The sequence below is a fragment of the Nerophis lumbriciformis genome, linkage group LG38 (assembly GCF_033978685.3).
Source record: "Nerophis lumbriciformis linkage group LG38, RoL_Nlum_v2.1, whole genome shotgun sequence".
Taxonomy (NCBI): domain Eukaryota; kingdom Metazoa; phylum Chordata; class Actinopteri; order Syngnathiformes; family Syngnathidae; genus Nerophis; species Nerophis lumbriciformis.
Window position 1 is genome coordinate 8,001,612 of NC_084585.2, and position 20,581 is coordinate 8,022,192.

General features: G+C 40.0%; 1 protein-coding gene across 1 annotated transcript in view; it reads right to left on the bottom strand.

Annotated features, from left to right (window-relative positions):
• Positions 1 to 20,581, bottom strand: part of prickle2b (prickle homolog 2b) — a 363,308-nt gene that overhangs the window by 335,669 nt on the left and 7,058 nt on the right. The window lies entirely within an intron of this gene.

Below are 20,581 nucleotides of genomic sequence, written 5' to 3' on the forward strand. Positions count from 1 at the left end.
CCTTCATCCGCAAGTTCATCCGCAAGGAACCCAGTGTTGTAGAAGTACTAAGAAACCCTGCCTGGAGTGTATGGTCATCTATTGAATGTGCAATGGATGATGAATATTTTAGTGAATTCTGAGACTAACCCCAATATGTGGTCTGTACACGTTTGTTTGCTAGCAACTGCAGTTTTCCACTAGATCAGGGGTCGGTAACCCAAAGTGTTGAAAGAGAATAAAATCTTAGTTGACAGAAATTTTGTATTTTAATTTTTATTCTCTGCAGCATCGCGTGGACATCGGGGGCGGTACCTCTGGATTGGCAGACCGGGGTGGTGGTTCCTCTCTTTAAGAAGGGGAACCGGAGGGTGTGCTCCAACTATCGTGGGATCACACTCCTCAGCCTTCCCGGTAAGGTCTATTCAGGTGTACTGGAGAGGAGGCTACGCCGGATAGTCGAACCTCGGATTCAGGAGGAACAGTGTGCTTTTCGTCCTGGTCGTGGAACTGTGGACCAGCTCGACACTCTCGGCAGGGTCCTTGAGGGTGCATGGGAGTTTGCCCAACCAGTCTACATGTGTTTTGTGGACTTGGAGAAGGCATTCGACCGTGTCCCTCGGGAAGTCCTGTGGGGAGTGCTCGGAGAGTATGGGGTATCGGACTGTCTGATTGTGGCAGTCCGCTCCCTGTATGCTCAGTGCCAGAGCTTGGTCCGCATTGCCGGCAGTAAGTCGGACACGTTTCCAGTGAGGGTTGGACTCCGCCAAGGCTGCCCTTTGTCACCGATTCTGTTCATAAATTTTATGGACAGAATTTCTAGGCGCAGTCAAGGCGTTGAGGGGATCTGGTTTGGTGGCTGCAGGATTAGGTCTCTGCTTTTTGCAGATGATGTGGTCCTGGTGGCTTCATCTGGCCAGGATCTTCAGCTCTCACTGGATCGGTTCGCAGCCGAGTGTGAAGCGACTGGGATGAGAATCAGCACCTCCAAGTCCGAGTCCATGGTTCTCGCCCGGAAAAGGGTGGAGTGCCATCTCCGGGTTGGGGAGGAGATCTTGCCCCAAGTGGAGGAGTTCAAGTACCTTGGAGTCTTGTTCACGAGTGAGGGAAGAGTGGATCGTGAGATCGACAGGCGGATCGGTGCGGCGTCTTCAGTAATGCGGACGCTGTATCGATCCGTTGTGGTGAAGAAGGAGCTGAGCCGGAAGGCAAAGCTCTCAATTTACCGGTCGATCTACGTTCCCATCCTCACCTATGGTCATGAGCTTTGGGTTATGACCGAAAGGACAAGATCATGGGTACAAGCGGCCGAAATGAGTTTCCTCCGCCGGGTGGCGGGGCTCTCTCTTAGAGATAGGGTGAGAAGCTCTGCCATCCGGGGGAGGCTCAAAGTAAAGCCGCTGCTCCTCCACATCGAGAGGAGCCAGATGAGGTGGTTCGGGCATCTGGTCAGGATGCCACCCGAACGCCTCCCTAGGGAGGTGTTTAGGGCACGTCCGACCGGTAGGAGGCCGCGGGGAAGACCCAGGACACGTTGGGAAGACTATGTCTCCCAGGTGGCCTGGGAACGCCTCGGGGTCCCACAGGAAGAGCTGGACGAAGTGGCTGGGGAGAGGGAAGTCTGGGCTTCCCTGCTTAGGCTGCTGCCCCCGCGACCCGACCTCGGATAAGCGGAAGAAGATGGATGGATGGAATTTTTATTCTACACAATTTTGCAACATTGGAAATCATTAGTAAAATGTAGGCTTCTCACAGGATGAGCTACTCAGTGGCCTAGTGGTTAGAGTGTCCGCCCTGAGATCGGTAGGTTGTGAGTTCAAACACCGGCCGAGTCATACCAAAGACTATAAAAAAATGGGACCCATTACCTCCCTGCTTGGCACTCAGCATCAAGGGTTGGAATTGGGGGTTAAATCACCAAAATGATTCCCGGGCGCGGCCACCGCTGCTGCCCACTGCTCCCCTCACCTCCCAGGGGGTGATCAAGGGTGATGGGTCAAATGCAGAGAATAATCTCGCCACACCTAGTGTGTGTGTGACAATCATTGGTACTTTAACTTTAACTTTTTTAGATAACTCCTGGAAATGACTGGCTCAAAATGGCCAAAGGTATAGATGTGTGTGTCCAAGTTTAAGGAAACGGCAGGCTGTCTTCTTCTAATGGATTTATTACAATCTTCGGCAAGCTAGGTAACGTTGGCTGTGGTCTGGAACAACATGACACACAAACAACTATCAGAAATGCAGCCAATAATACAAACCCCATTTCCATATGAGTTGGGAAATTGTGTTAGATGTAAATATAAACGGAATACAATGATTTGCAAATCATTTTCAAACCATATTCAGTTGAATATGCTACAAAGACAACGTATTTGATGTTCAAACTGATAAACATTTTTTTTTTTGCAAATAATCATTAACTTTACAATTTGATGCCAGCAACACGTGACAAAGAAGTTGGGAAAGGTGGCAATAAATACTGATAAAGTTGAGGAATGCTCATCAAACACTTACTTGGAACATCCCACAGGTGTGCAGGCTAATTGGGAACAGGTGGGTGCCATGATTGGGTATAAAAACAGCTTCCCAAAAAATGCTCAGTCTTTCACAAGAAAGGATGGGGCGAGGTACACCCCTTTGTCCACAACTGCGTGAGCAAATAGTCAAACGGTTTAAGAACAACGTTTCTCAAAGTGCAATTGCAAGAAATTTAGGGATTTCAACATCTTCGGTCCATAATATCATCAAAAGGTTCAGAGAATCTGGAGAAATCACTCCACGTAAGCGGCATGGCCGGAAACCAACATCGAATGACCGTGACCTTCGATCCCTCAGACGGCACTGTATCAAAAACCGACATCAATCGCTAAAGGATATCACCACATGGGCTCAGGAACACTTCAGAAAACCACTGTCACTAAATACAGTTGGTCGCTACATCTGTAAGTGCAAGTTAAAGCTCTACTATGCAAAGCAAAAGCCATTTATCAACAACATCCAGAAACGCCGCCGGCTTCTCTGGGCCCGAGATCATCTAAGATGGACTCATGCAAAGTGGAAAAGTGTTCTGTGGTCTGACGAGTCCACATTTTAAATTGTTTTCGGAAATATTCGACATTGTGTCATCCGGACCAGAGGGGAAGCGAACCATCCAGACTGTTATCGACGCAAAGTTGAAAAGCCAGCATCTGTGATGGTATGGGGGTGCATTAGTGCCCAAGACATGGGTAACTTACACATCTGCGAAGGCACCATTAATGCTGAAAGGTACATACAGGTTTTGGAACAACATATGCTGCCATCTAAGCGCCGTCTTTTTCATGGACGCCCCTGCTTATTTCAGCAAGACAATGCCAAGCCACATTCAGCACATGTTACAACAACGTGGCTTCGTAAAAAAAGAGTGCGGGTACTTTCCTGGCACGCCTGCAGTCCAGACCTGTCTCCCATTGAAAATGTGTGGCGCAATATGAAGCGTAAAATACGACAGAGGAGACCCCGGACTGTTGAACGACTGAAGCTCTACATGAAACAAGAATGGGAAAGAATTCCACTTCCAAAGCTTCGACAATTAGTTTCCTCAGTTCCCAATCGTTTATTGAGTGTTGTTAAAAGAAAAGGTGATGTAACACAGTGGTGAACATGCCCTTTCCTAACTACTTTGACACGTGTTGCAGCCATGAAATTCTAAGTTAATTATTATTTGCAAAAAAAAAGGAAGTTTATGAGTTTGAACATCAAATATCTTGTCTTTGTAGTGCATTCAATTGAATATGGGTTGAAAAGGATTTGCAAATCATTGTATTCCGTTTATATTTACACCTAACAATTTCCCAACTCATGTGTCATGAGACATGCAAATATAAATTAAATACACAGAGGACATAAGTAAAGGAAATTAACTGAGCTCAAATATACCTACAAACGAGGCATAATAATGCAATATGTACATACAGCTAGCCTAAATAGCATGTTAGCATTGATTATCTTGCAGTCATGCACTGACCAAATATGCCTGATAAGCACTCCAGCAAATCAATACAATTAACAAAGCTCACCTTTGTGCATTCACGCACATCTTAAGACATTTGGTCGACAAAATGAGACAAATAAGGAGTGTCATAAAACGTGTCTTTCTGTGGCAACATTGGAGAAAGTTGTACATGTAAACAAACTATGATGAGTTCAAGGATCGCTGAAATTAGTAGGACAAAACGGTACATGCCAAATACTCTCATCAGTGAAGCATGTATAACAAACAGTGGGATTTCTAACAATTAGGAAGGTTTGTGTCATGTTTGTTCTCCTACAGAAAATATATAATAAATATATATATATGTATATATATTTTTTTTTTTCCTCATCTCTGAAAGACGTCCAGGGAGCCACTAGGGCGGTGCTATGCGGCTCTAGAGCCGCAGGTTGCTGATCCCTGCACTAGATGGAAACTCATTGCCATCTACTGCCTCAAATTTGTGCTGATTGGAAAAACTGCAGTTTGCTTTAAAGTAGTAAGAGGCACAAACAGATCTAGTGATTCATGACCCATAACTGTTTGACATTGGCACAGGTCTGCTATTCTCGTTTGGAGTTATCAGTCTTTATCTCTACATATTTATGAAACATTTTTGTATTAGGTGTTATGGTCTGAAAAACAGATGTTAAACCTTGTAGATAAAATTGCGAGTAAATATGTGAAATGGCGCATGCATTCATTCATCCACTCAAGTTACCAAGAATTTTCTTCAGGAAGTAACAAGAATGAAAACAACACAATACATTGAGATTTGAGTACCACATGAAATGTTATGTTGAAATTAAGTATTTGAGAGTATGAAGTGTGTTTGTATATATATGATCGACAGATCACTCGATTAATCGAAACAAACAAATCATCCCTAGATTTTACTATAATGGGTTCTAAAAAGGAGTTAAAATCGAATCGCGGGCTCAAACGTGCACAGCAGATCATAAGCAATAATTGTTTGACTAGTCTACTAATCGAAAAAATAATAGTTGACTTCAACGAAATTGAAATAGTTGAAGCCATAGTCCAAAGTGCGGAGCTGGGAGCCATTTTCAACCTTCAGCTATTATGTTTATTGGCCCACGACATGTTCTGAAAATTAAATTAATTCATTATGCATAAGGTATATTCGACATAAACAGATCACTCAATTAATTGAACAAACAAATATACAGATTACTTGATTGATCAAACAAATGAATCGACAGATTACTCGATTAACCGAACAAACAAATCGACATATTACTTGATTAATCGAACAAACAAATCGACATATTACTCAATTAATCGAACAAACAAACAAATCGACATTAATCGAACAAACGAATCGACAGATTACTCGATTAACCGAACAGACAAATCGACAGATCACTCGATTAATCGAAACAAACGAATAAGCCCTAGATTTTACTATAATGGGTTCTAAAAACGAGTTAAAATCGAATCACGGACTCAAACGTGTACAGCAGATCATAAGCAATAATTGTTTGTCTAGTCCACTTATCTAAAAAATAAACGTTGACTTTTGAAATAGTTGTAGCCATAGTCCAAAGTGCAAAGCTGGGAGCAATTTTCAACCTTCAGCTGTTTTGTTTATTGGCCCACGACATATTCTGAAAATGTAATTAATTCATTATACATAAGGTATATTCGACAGAGACAGATCACTCAATTAATCGAACAAACAAACATACAGATTACTTGATTGATCGAACAAACGAATCGACTGATTACTCGATTAATCTTTTTCTTTCATAGTTCTTTTTATTGATTTCACATTCACATTGACAAAATATTCAAACCCTCTTCATCCCCTACCCCTGCTGTCACTCAAAACAAAAACAAAAAAACAAAAGTAAGAGTACAAAAGTACCCGGAGTAAAAAAATAAATAAATAGATAAAGTTCAGTACAAGGCACCTAAAACACAGTAATTGAAAACTGAAACATAATGTAGACGCAGCATGACAAGGCCATATCTAGGTACATATCTAGGGCTCTTCCTGCACTTGTGTAGAAGATTGGTCAAAAAAAGTAAAAAAAGGTCTCCACACTTTAAAAAACTTGTTTTCAGAGCCCCGTAATGTGTATCTTATTTTCTCCAGCTTCAGGTTTGCTAGTACGTCCCTTATCCAGTGGGAGACTAAGGGTGGGTCAGCCTCCTTCCACTTCAACAATATCAGGCGGCGTGCGAGGAGGGTGGTGAAGGCAACTATTTTGTGACCCCCGACAGGTAGTTCCATCCCTTCAGGAATGATTCCAAATACGGAAATGAAAGGGTTTGGATCGATTTGAATTGTTAAAACCGTAGAGAGTGCTTCGAAGATGGACTTCCAGTACCCCTTTAGCTTCGGACAAAGCCAAAACATGTGTATTAATGTTGCGTTATCTAGTTTACATCTATCACATAATGGGTTAATATGGGGAAATATTTTTGCTAATTTTGCTTTTGAGAAGTGCACCCGGTGTATCACTTTAAATTGGACCAGTGAGTGTCGTGCGCACATTGAAGATGAGTGAACCCTTTTCTCAATGTTTGCCCAGGTTACGTCATCTATTGATGTTTGGAGGTCTTGTTCCCATGCTGTTCTGATTCTTAGCATGGAAGTGCATTCTAATACTGAGAGTAAATTAAGTATATATGATATTGCCCTCTTCTTTATTGGATTTAAACACATAATTTCATCTGTGGTTGATTTAGAGGGTTTGTTAGGGAACTGCGGAAGAACTGTTTTAACATAATCCCTTATCTGGAAATATCTAAATATATGGGAACTGGGTAGATTAAATTTCTTGGACAACTCCGTAAAAGAGGAGAATATATTGTCTATAAAAAGATCATTGAAGCATTTCAAACCCCTTTGATGCCACATATTAAAAGCTGTGTCAAGTGTTGAAGGTGGAAAGCAGTGATTTGATGCTACTGGACTGAAAAGGCTCATTCCTTGCAGGTTAAAATGTTTTCGAAATTGACAGTATATTTTGAGCGAGTGACTTACTACAGGATTAATATTAATTGTCTTCACTGATAGAGGCAAAGCTGCACCCATTAGGGCTGCTAAAGAAGCAGAACCACTAGAATGTGTCTCCAGCTTCACCCATGTAGGACTTTCCTTATGTAGATGGTAATATGTCCAGTATGACATGCAATGCAAGTTGGTGGCCCAGTAATACATACAGAAATTTGGAAGGGCCATACCTCCATCATGTTTTGCTCTTTGTAAAAACTCCTTGCGCAGACGTGGCTGTTTGCCATTCCAAATATAAGATGAGATTATTGAGTCTAATTTTTTGAAAAATGTACCAGGGATAAATACAGGTAAGCATTGAAACAGATACAAATATTTTGGAAGCACAGTCATCTTAATTACATTGACTCTGCCTATAAGTGAAATGAAAAGGGGAGTCCAATTAGCCAGATCTTGCTTGGTTTGTGTAAACAACTTCCCAAAGTTTTGCCTGAAGAGGTCTTTAAAATTCTTTGTAATAGTAATTCCGAGGTAATTAAAACTGTCTGTAGTGATCTTAAAGGGCAACCCAATGTTTTCTAGTATTGAGACGTCCATATTCAAGGGCAGTAGCTCACTTTTATTTAAATTCAATTTATAACCGGAGATTTCACCAAACTGTTGTAACAGGCTAAGAATTAATGGAATTGCAGATTCTGCGTTGGACACATAAAGGAGAAGATCGTCAGCATAAAGGGACAATTTATGTTCTATGTTTCCTCTATGTATGCCCATTATAGAGTGATTAGATCTAATGGCTAAAGCTAGGGGTTCGATAGCCAGGACAAAAAGAAGGGGACTGAGGGGGCATCCCTGGCGAGTTCCACGGTGTAAATCAAAAGGACTTGAATACAAATTATTAGTCAGAATCATAGCAGAAGGGCTGGAATATAACAGTTTTATCCATGTGATGAATGTTTCCCCAAATCCGAATTTTGCCAGCGTTTCAAAGAGGTAGTCCCATTCTACTCTATCGAATGCCTTCTCTGCATCCATGGAGAGAAGACATTCTGAAGCAGCTTGACAAGGAGTGTACATTATGTTAAACAGGCGTCGGGTATTAAAAAAGGAGCGTCTATGCTTAACAAAACCTGTCTGGTCTGGGGATATTAAACTGGGTAAAATGTTTTCCAAACGGTAAGCTAATACTTTGGCCAATATTTTATAGTCTGTGTTTAACAAAGATATGGGTCTATAGGATCCGCAGTCTAAGGGGTCCTTGCTCTTTTTTGCCAGTAATGTTATGCATGCCTGATTTAGGGTGGTTGGGAGAAATCCCGCTACTAGTGATTCTGAATACATGGCTGCCAAAATAGGAGCTAACTGTGTAGAGAATTTCACATAAAATTCACACGGCAGACCATCCAAACCAGGTGATTTTTTAGTTTGCAGAGACTTAATGGCCTCCGATATTTCTTGTTGTGTTACTGGCTTATCTAGATTTAAGACCTGATCTGGTGGCAAGGATGGGATACGCAGATCCTTAAAGAAGTCCTGTATGGCATTGGGATTGGAGGGACTGTTGGATGCATACAGTTTACAATAGTAATCTTTAAAAATATTATTTATTTCCTGTTGGTCTGTAGTGACCCTACCATCCTGAGAAAGCACCCCATTGATAATTTGTTTAGCTCTTACCCCCTTCAATTGTCTGGACAGAATTTCCCCTGCCTTCTCACCATGTTCATACAGAACACTCCTATTCCTGAGCAGAAGGTTTTCAATGAAAAATGATGAAATAAGGTCATATTCTGCTTTAAGTTTCATACGCTCTTTATATAAGTCAGGAGATGGGAATTGTGCATATATTTTATCAATTTCAGCTATTTGCTTGTCCAGACTTAGTTGTTTTGCTTCAGAGTTCTTTCTCTTATTAGCCATGAAAGATATTATCTGCCCTCTTAAGTAAGCCTTAAGGGCCTCCCAAACAGTCGCAACTGAAACATCTGTGGTCATGTTTATTTCCAAAAATAGAGAGATTTGTTCTGATAAAAAAAGTACAAAATTTTCATCTGCTAATAATAGAGAGTTAAACCTCCAATTTCTTCTAATTGTCCTTGATTCAGGCAAATTCAGCTTCAATAAAAGGGGAGCATGGTCAGATATTAGTATAGTTTGATACTCACAAGAACTTATGTAGGGAGTTAATTTATTGTCAGTGAAAAAATAGTCGATTCTGCTATATGTGTGGTGCACATGCGAAAAGAAGGAGTATTCCCTACTTTTTGGATGCAAAAAACGCCATATATCGGATATGCCAAATTCCGAAAGAAAAGTTTGTATATAGGAAACTGATTTAGATGCTACATAACCTTTTCTGGCTGTTGATCTGTCCATCCCAGGTTCTAAACAAAAATTAAAATCACCTCCCATAATGAGCTGGTGAGAGTTTAGATCTGGAAGTAATTTGATGAGACGATCAAAAAACTGGGCATCATCAAAATTCGGAGCATATACGTTAGCCAGTACAACCTTGGTGTTATAGAGTTGGCCAGTAACTATAATATAACGTCCGTTTGAGTCTGCTATGATACCAGAGGGGGTAAAAGATATATCCTTATTTATCAATATGGCAACGCCTCTCGCCTTAGCCTGAAAAGTAGAATGGAAGAGCTGACCCACCCAACCACATTTTAAACGAGAGTGATCTGACCTTCGAAGGTGGGTCTCCTGCAGAAAGGCAATTCCCGTCCTCAGACGCTTGAGGTGTACTAGTGCTTTTTTCCTCTTTACCGGGTGATTCAGGCCCTTGACATTCCAGCTAACGAGGTTGATGTCACAGTTCATGCTGCTTCTATGTATGATATGGAAAAACAGTTAAACATCAAACAGGTGATACGGTGCCAATTAAGTTTAGACCAAGTACTCAAGTAATAGTGACCAGCCTTTATGCCTTGAGTGACAGCAAAACAAAAACAACCTCCCCCCAACCCTAAGGTGAATTCAGCTATTAAAAAAAAAAACAGCACACCTTCCCTAACTAACTTAAAGACTTCCAGATTACTTCTTAAAAAAGAACCAAAAACCCTCTACTCCCCCATATTATTAACCTATTAAGTACCCCACCTGATACAGGGAAATAACTGAGTACAAAGATATATATTAGATGTAAATATAATAAAACCGGGTAAACTATTAAATGTATATATAATCAAAAAAATAAATGCTTTTTCAAAAAACAAACAAACAAAAAAACAAAAAAAACAGTCATATAGATTGAGGTAGAAAGTATAACGTGTAATATGATTATACAGTCCAGGTCTTAAACTCACTGTAACTCATAAACAAAGTTTGTTGATGAGGCCGTTATGAAGAGTCTTTATACGCCTTGATATAGTTAGCTGCCTCGGCTACTGATCCAAGCCAAACGCGAGTGCCGTCCGTCTGTGTGATGCGTAGCCTGGCCGGGTAAAGTAGCGAGGGTTTGAGTCCCATCTTGTACAGAGACGCCATCTCAGTCCGGTAAGCCCTCCGCTGATTCACTACCTCTGGAGAGTAGTCTTCGTACACTCTGAACGCGTGCCCGTGGTATTGCAGCGTACCCTTCTTCCTAGCCTCCCGGATCAGCAGCTCTTTACTCTGGAAGCGATGAAAACAGAGCAGGATAGGTCGGGGCTTGTCCCCGTGTGCCGGCTTGGGGGCCAGGCTGCGATGAGCGCGGTCCAGCTCAGGTGGAGAGGCGAATACTTCCTCACCAAGTACTTCCTTCAGCAACAAGGAGAAAAACTTGGTAGGTTGCGGGCCTTCTATCCCTTCAGGTAAGCCAACTAGCCGGGCATTACTCCGCCTGCTCCTTCCCTCCAGGTCGGTGAGCTTAGCCTTTAGCTTCTGGTTGTCGGCCTGTAGCATGTCACAAACAGCCTCCACCTGCTCCAACCGCTGATGTAGGGATTCGGCATTTTCCTCTAATGAAGTCAATCTATAGTTATGTCTATTGACAGTCTCCTGAAGTCCGTCCAGCTTCTCGTTCACCTCGCTAAAGGATGTTTTGAGCTCAGTCAACAAGGTTGATCTGTGGTCCGATAATATAGCAATTAGCTCAGATTTGCTAACGGCTGCAGCATCTGCCTCTGCCTTCTCTTGCGACTTTGCAGATTTGGGAGGCATTGTCAGTCATCAAGCGTGTTGCTATGCGTCGTTGTAGTAGAAAAGAGTTACCAGCGGTTAAATGCTCTTCAAATACAGGTGGGGTGCATGTTAAAAGGAAGAGTAAAGCGGGAGCTAGAGGCTAATACGTCTTCACGCCATGCGTCCTCAACCGGACTGATTACTCGATTAATCTGACAAACAAATCGACATATTACTTGATTAATCGAACAAACAATTCGACATATTACTCAATTAATCGAACAAACAAACAAATCGACATACTACTTGATTAATCGAACAAACGAATCGACAGATTACTCGATTAACCGAACAGACGAATTGACAGATCACTTGATTAATCTAAACAAACGAATCATCTCTAGATTTTACTATAATGGGTTCTAAAAAGGAGTTAAAATCGAATCGCGGACTCAAACGTGTACAGCAGATCATAAGCAATAATTGTTTGACTAGTCTACTAATCGAAAAAATAATAGTTGACTTCAACGAAATTGAAATAGTTTAAGCCATAGTCCAAAGTGCGTAGCTGGGAGCCATTTTCAACCTTCAGCTGTTATGTTTATTGGCCCACGACATGTTCTGAAAATTAAATTAATTCATTATGCATGAGGTATATTCGACATAAACAGATCACTCAATTAATTGAACAAACAAATATACAGATTACTTGATTGATCAAACAAATGAATCGACAGATTACTCGATTAACCGAACAAACAAATCGACATATTACTTGATTAATCGAACAAACAAATCGACATATTACTCAATTAATCGAACAAACAAACAAATCGACATTAATCGAACAAACGAATCGACAGATTACTCGATTAACCGAACAGACAAATCGACAGATCACTCGATTAATCGAAACAAACGAATAAGCCCTAGATTTTACTATAATGGGTTCTAAAAACGAGTTAAAATCGAATCACGGACTCAAACGTGTACAGCAGATCATAAGCAATAATTGTTTGTCTAGTCCACTTATCTAAAAAATAAACGTTGACTTTTGAAATAGTTGTAGCCATAGTCCAAAGTGCAAAGCTGGGAGCAATTTTCAACCTTCAGCTGTTTTGTTTATTGGCCCAGGACATATTCTGAAAATGTAATTAATTCATTATACATAAGGTATATTCGACAGAGACAGATCACTCAATTAATCGAACAAACAAACATACAGATTACTTGATTGATCGAACAAACGAATCGACTGATTACTCGATTAATCTGACAAACAAATCGACATATTACTTGATTAATCGAACAAACGAATCGACATATTACTCAATTAATCGAACAAACAAACAAATCGACATACTACTTGATTAATCGAACAAAGAAATCGACATATTACTCAATTAATCGAACAAACAAACAAATCGACATTAATCGAACAAACGAATCAATTAATCAATCAATCAATCAATCAATCTTTATTTATATAGCCCTAAATCACAAGTGTCTCAAAGGGCTGCACAAGCCACAACGACATCGACAGATTACTCGATTAACCGAACAGACAAATCGACAGATCACTCGATTAATCGAAACAAACGAATAAGCCCTATATTTTACTATAATGGGTTCTAAAAACGAGTTAAAATCGAATCACGGACTCAAACGTGTACAGCAGATCATAAGCAATAATTATTTGACTAGTCTACTAATCGAAAAAATAATAGTTGACTTCAACGAAATTGAAATAGTTGAAGCCATAGTCCAAAGTGCGGAGCTGGGAGCCATTTTCAACCTTCGGCTGTTATGTTTATTGGCCCACGACATGTTCTGAAAATTAAATTAATTCATTATGCATAAGGTATATTCGACAGAGACAGATCACTCAATTAATTGATCAAACAAATGAATCGACAGATTACTCGATTAACCGAACAAACAAATCGACATATTACTTGATTAATCGAACAAACAAATCGACATATTACTCAATTAATCGGACAAACAAACAAATCGACATTAATCGAACAAACGAATCGACAGATTACTCGATTAACCGAACAGACAAATCAACAGATCACTCGATTAATCGAAACAAACGAATAATCCCTAGATTTTACTATAATGGGTTCTAAAAAGGAGTTAAAATCGAATCACAGACTCAAACGTGTACAGCAGATCATAAGCAATAATTGTTCGACTAGTCCACTAATCGAAAAAATAATCGTTGACTATTGAAATAGTTGTAGCCATAGTCCAAAGTGCGGAGCTGGGAGCCATTTTCAACCTTCAGCTGTTTTGTTTATTGGCCCACGACATATTCTGAAAATGTAATTAATTCATTATACATAAGGTATATTCGACAGAGACAGATCACTCAATTAATCGAACAAACAAACATACAGATTACTTGATTGATCGAACAAACAAATCGACTGATTACTCGATTAATCTGACAAACAAATCGACATATTACTTGATTAATCGAACAAACGAATCGACATATTACTCAATTAATCAAACAAACAAACAAATCGACATACTACTTGATTAATCGAACAAACAAATCGACAGATTACTCGATTAACCGAACACACGAATCGACAGATCACTCGATTAACCTAAACAAATGAATCATCCCTAGGTTTTACTATAATGGGTTCTAAAAAGGAGTTAAAATCGAATTGTGGACTCAAACGTGTACAGCAGATCATAAGCAATAATTGTTTGACTAGTCTACTAATCGAAAAAATAATAGTTGACTTCAACGAAATTGAAATAGTTGAAGCCATAGTCCAAAGTGCGGAGCTGGGAGCCATTTTCAACCTTCAGCTGTTTTGTTTATTGGCCCACGACATGTTCTGAAAATTAAATTAATTCATTATGCATAAGGTATATTCGACAGAGACAGATCACTCAATTAATTGATCAAACAAATGAATCGACAGATTACTCGATTAACCGAACAAACAAATCGACATATTACTTGATTAATCGAACAAACAAATCGACATATTACTCAATTAATCGAACAAACAAACAAATCGACATTAATCGAACAAACGAATCGACAGATTACTCGATTAACCGAACAGACAAATCGACAGATCACTCGATTAATCGAAACAAACGAATAATCCCTAGATTTTACTATAATGGGTTCTAAAAACGAGTTAAAATCGAACCACGGACTCAAACGTGTACAGCAGATCATAAGCAATAATTGTTTCACTAGTCTACTAATCGAAAAAATAATAGTTGACTTCAACGAAATTGAAATAGTTGAAGCCATAGTCCAAAGTGCGGAGCTGGGAGCCATTTTCAACCTTCAGCTGTTGTGTTTATTGGCCCTACGACATGTTCTGAAAATTAAATTAATTCATTATGCATAAGGTATATTCGACATAAACAGATCACTCAATTAATTGAACAAACAAATATACAGATTACTTGATTGATCAAACAAATGAATCGACAGATTACTCGATTAACCGAACAAACAAATCGACATATTACTTGATTAATCGAACAAACAAATCGACATATTACTCAATTAATCGAACAAACAAACAAATCGACATTAATCGAACAAACGAATCGACAGATTACTCGATTAACCGAACAGACAAATCGACAGATCACTCGATTAATCGAAACAAACGAATAATCCCTAGATTTTACTATAATGGGTTCTAAAAACGAGTTAAAATCGAATCGCGGACTCAAACGTGTACAGCAGAACATAAGCAATAATTGTTCGACTAGTCCACTAATGGAAAAAAATAATCGTTGACTATTGAAATAGTTGTAGCCATAGTCCAAAGTGCGGAGCTGGGAGCAATTTTCAACCTTCAGCTGTTTTGTTTATTGGCCCACGACATATTCTGAAAATTCATTATACATAAGGTATATTCGACAGAGACAGATCACTCAATTAATCGAACAAACAAACAAACATACAGATTACTTGATTGATCGAACAAACGAATCGACTGATTACTCGATTAATCTGACAAACAAATCGACATATTACCTGATTAATCGAACAAACGAATCGACATATTACTCAATTAATCGAACAAACAAACAAATCGACATACTACTTGATTAATCGAACAAACGAATCGACAGATTACTCGATTAACCGAACAGACGAATCGACAGATCACTCGATTAACCTAAACAAACGAATCATCCCTAGATTTTACTATAATGGGTTCTAAAAAGGAGTTAAAATCGAATCGCAGACTCAAACGTGTACAGCAGATCTCAAGCAATAATTGTTTGACTAGTCTACTAATCGAAAAAATAATAGTTGACTTCAACGAAATTGAAATAGTTGAAGCCATAGTCCAAAGTGCGGAGCTGGGAGCCATTTTCAACCTTCGGCTGTTATGTTTATTGGCCCACAACATGTTCTGAAAATTAAATTAATTCATTATGCATAAGGTATATTCGACAGAGACAGATCACTCAATTAATTGATCAAACAAATGAATCGACAGATTACTCGATTAACCGAACAAACAAATCGACATATTACTTGATTAATCGAACAAACAAATCGACATATTACTCAATTAATCGAACAAACAAACAAATTGACATTAATCGAACAAACAAATCTACAGATTACTCGATTAACCGAACAGACAAATCGACAGATCACTCGATTGATCGAAACAAACGAATAAGCCCTAGATTTTACTATAATGGGTTCTAAAAACGAGTTAAAATCGAATCACGGACTCAAACGTGTACAGCAGATCATAAGCAATAATTGTTTGTCTAGTCCACTTATCTAAAAAATAAACATTGACTTTTGAAATAGTTGTAGCCATAGTCCAAAGTGCAAAGCTGGGAGCAATTTTCAACCTTCAGCTGTTTTGTTTATAGGCCCACGACATGTTCTGAAAATTTAATTAATTAATTATGCATAAGATATATTAAATATAACACTGGCCCCTCGCATTCCGCCATTTTTCAGTATACGCTCCCTCGGTAGAAAAAGTTTGAACACCCCTGACATACACAAACACAATGAGCTACAGTATGTGGACATATAAAGACTCTGTCTCTACTATCTCTAACCTCTGCAGGGTCACACCAAGTACACCACATTCCATCAACACACCATGAATGCTGTACCTTCACACAAAAAAAACCACGAAAACAACTTTATTATTATCTCGGTAGTAAACTCTTTGCGATGCCAGCAAGGTTCTTTTTTGTCTCGGACAACAAAACTTGTTGGAGCTGTAAAACAGACAGTCGGCCTCCTAAAGTCTGTGTCCACAGACAACATTTGATCCCTGTTTGCTCGAGGGGAAAACGTTTATTTTATTGTGAGCCGGCAAAGACAAGCAATTAAAAGGCAGCATTCCTGCGCCCGGCAGTTGTCCCAAGGATAGTTTATTTACCAGAAACACAGGCTAAATGATCGTGCGTTTGACAAACGTGCGGTTGCCATGTTCATAAGTTTTGGCCCAACCAAGCTGTTATTTGTTCAACAAACCTAGCACAGTAAACAGTTTTGCAATAAACTTTCTTCTGACAGATCCATGCTGTTGACGTTACGATTGCTGGCCGCCGCTTCCCAACCAGTCCATTGTTTCTCTCCAACACCAAACTGGGATTTGTACATATTGTACTCTGGGGTTTTGTTGTTTGGACAAACTGTGCTTCAACTACTTGAAAGAGATCCCCAGCACACCCCCCCCCCCCGGTTCCCATACCACTAAAAGTGAGTGTCAGTGTTCCTGGCAGCTTAGCGGAGTCAGCTGATACTCATCGACTTTACAGCTAATGTAATGCTTTGCGTTGCGCATCGCTAAAGCAGAACTTGACACATTAGTCACACGTTCACATACTAAACTATACCACCTGTGCTCCGGGGCAGGATACGTTTTTCAACAGTACACAATGCGTAAGTAAGTGCATGCGTTCCTAATGTTCTCTGCAGCTATTATTGGTAGAACAATGGTTTCCTCTGAGTGGTGTAACAAACTTAATGTATTTACAGAAAGACTACTCAGGCACTTTAACAACTCCTGTAATTTCATTCACCAATGGCTGAACAGTCTCTCACAAAAGTGAGTACATTCCTTACTTTACAGCAGGCCTGTTCAACTTGGGGCTTGACCCGCCGGACATCACCCAAATACGCTTGATGAAACCATTTAAACGCAGGTTGCTCATGTACGCAGTACTCCCGCCGCCCCACAGGGGGCAACACCGACGGATGAGTCACAACAAACATGAGTAGGGATGTCCCGATCCAGGTTTTTGCACTTCCGATCCGATACCGATATTGTTTTTGCATTTCCGATCCGATACCGATACTGGCCTATCCGAGCATGTATTAAAGTTTAAAGTTATTTAGCCTACTTAGTTGTCAGAATCAAGTTGAAAAGGGTTTTAGTACTCTTGATAACAACTAGCCAGCTGAATTAGGGGAGTTTGAATAATACACAATGGTTGGTAACAAGAAACTGACCTGTTTATTCAAGGATAAACACAAAATAGACAAAATTATACATGACAAACAGAAATGGCATCATTGAACTAGGGCTGGGCGATATGGCTTTTTTTTTAATATTGAGATATTTTAAGGCCATATTGCGATACACAATATATATCTCGATATTTTGCCTTAGCCTTGAATGAACATTTGATGCATATAATCACAGCAGTATGATGATTCTATGTGTTTGGATTGATTGATTGAGACTTTTATTAGTAGGTTGCACAGTGAAGTACATATTCCGTACAATTGACCACCAAATGGTAACACCCGAATAAGTTTTTCAACTTCTTTAAGACGGGGTCCACTTAAATTGATTCATGATACAGATATATACTATTTTGATGGTGTGGAGTCTGGACGTGTGGCACCGAATGGAGTTAAGCGTCTCGACAGACGTCACAATATTTGAACAATGATGACGAAAACGGTTGTCTCTGTCGTGTCCGTGTGTCGAAAATTGTTATGCGCTTTTTTTTTTTTTTTGATTTTGTGCGTGGCATAGATTTGCCGTGCGCAGAGGACGCTTGAGCAGGCGCGCACCTTAGCAGCTGCGCTAGCATCACAGCTAACGTTAGCCATGCCGCTACCTCGCTCTCTGCTGGGAGAGGACGTATACGTATGTGACGTATGACGTATACGTATGTGACGTGTGACGTGACAGTATGTGACGTGTGTACGAAGGTGCGCTCGCTGTCTGTGAGAGGGAGACACAGGAAAGAGTGAGAAGAGCCTGTCGTGTAATGCCAGCAGCTAAAAGCAACTGCGTGAGAATTGTGGATGTGTTGAAGGTATGCTGGAAAATGCGGAACGGAAGTTACGGAGCAGCAGAAAAGTGGAATGTATTATTTAAATAGGTGCGTTGGAAAACACGGACCGGGGTTTTTTTTTAAACTGGATCTGGATCGGCATTTTCCCATGCCTTGCCGATACGCAATTTTTGGCAAATATCGGCAGCCGGTCCGATCCAAATATCGGATCGGGACATCCATAAACATGAGCATTATAAACAAAGTAATATGGCAAAAAACAAAATAACATAAATGAAAATAAACGTAAACATTGTGCATCCTATGGACATAAGAGATAAACAAATAAAAAAAATGTAAGAATTCTGCAAGATGACACATTTTTTGGCCGTGCAGATAAAAAATGGTGTTTCAATCAATCAATCAATCAAAAAAAACCACAAGTGATACCTCTCACATCTAATACACAATCTTTGTGACTGACAACTCAGCGTGTTGACACTCCACAGCCTGCGTTCAATTTGATGAGTTGACAAAACATTTCAGCTCGTATTGATGTTGTTATTGGAACACTAACAAAGTTAACAGTTAAATAAAGGGCGAGTCTTTGTACAAACCCCGTTTCCACATGAGTTGGGAAATTGTGTTAGATGTAAATTTAAACGGAATACAATGATTTGCAAATCATTTTCAACCCATATTCAGTTGAATATGCTACAAAGACAACATATTTGATGTTCAAACTTTTTTTGCAAATAATCATTAACTTTAGAATTTGATGCCAGCAACACGTGACAAAGAAGTTGGGAAAGGTGGCAATAAATACTGATAAAGTTGAGGAATGCTCATCAAACACTTATTTGGAACATCCCACAGGTGAACAGGCAAATTGGGAACAGGTGGGTGCCATGATTGGGTATAAAAGTAGATTCCATGAAATGCTCAGTCATTCACAAACAAGGATGGGGCGAGGGTCACCACTTTGTCAACAAATGCGTGAGCAAATTGTTGAACAGTTTAAGAAAAACCTTTCTCAACCAGCTATTGCAAGGAATTTAGGGATTTCACCATCTACGGTCCGTAATATCATCAAAGGGTTCAGAGAATCTGGAGAAATCACTGCACGTAAGCAGCTAAGCCCGTGACCTTCGATCCCTTAGGCTGCACTGCATCGACAAGCAACATCAGTGTGTAAAGGATATCACCACATGGGCTCAGGAACACTTCCGAAACCCACTGTCAGTAACTACAGTTGGTCGCTACATCGGTAAGTGCAAGTTAAAACTCTCCTATGCAAGGCGAAAACCGTTCATCAACAACACCCAGGAACGCCCTCGGCTTTGCTGGGCCTGAGCTCATCTAAGATGGACTGATACAAAGTGGAAAAGTGTTCTGTGGTCTGACGAGTCCACATTTCAAATTGTTTTTGGGAACTGTGGACGTCGTGTCCTCCGGACCAAAGAGGAAAAGAACCATCCGGATTGTTATAGGCGCAAAGTTGAAACGCCAGCATGTGTGATGGTATGGGGGTGTATTAGTGCCCAAGACATGGGTAACTTACACATCTGTGAAGGCGCCATTAATGCTAAAAGGTACATACAGGTTTTGGAGCAACATATGTTGCCATCCAAGCAACGTTACCATGGACGCCCCTGCTTATTTCAGCAAGACAATGCCAAGCCACGTGTTACATCAACATGGCTTCATAGTAAAAGAGTGCGGGTACTAGACTGGCCTGCCTGTAGTCCAGACCTGTCTCCCATTGAAAATGTGTGGCGCATTATGAAGCCTAAAATACCACAACGGAGACTCCCGGACCGTTGAACAACTTAAGCTGTACATCAAGCAAGAATGGGAACGAATTCCACCTGAGAAGCTTAAAAAATGTGTCTCCTCAGTTCCCAAACGTTTTACTGAGTGTTGTTAAAAGGAAAGGCCATGTAACACAGTGGTGAACATGCCCTTTCCCAACTACTTTGGCACGTGTTGCAGCCATGAAATTCTAAGTTAATCATTATTTGCAAAAAAAAATAAAGTTTATGAGTTTGAACATCAAATATGTTGTCTTTGTAGTGCATTCAATTGAATATGGGTTGAAAAGGATTTGCAAATCATTGTATTCTGTTTATATTTACATCTAACCCAATTTCCCAACTCATATGGAAACGGGGTTTGTAATAAAGTTGTGGCAACATTCCCTACACATAGACTCAGTTTCCAGGAAG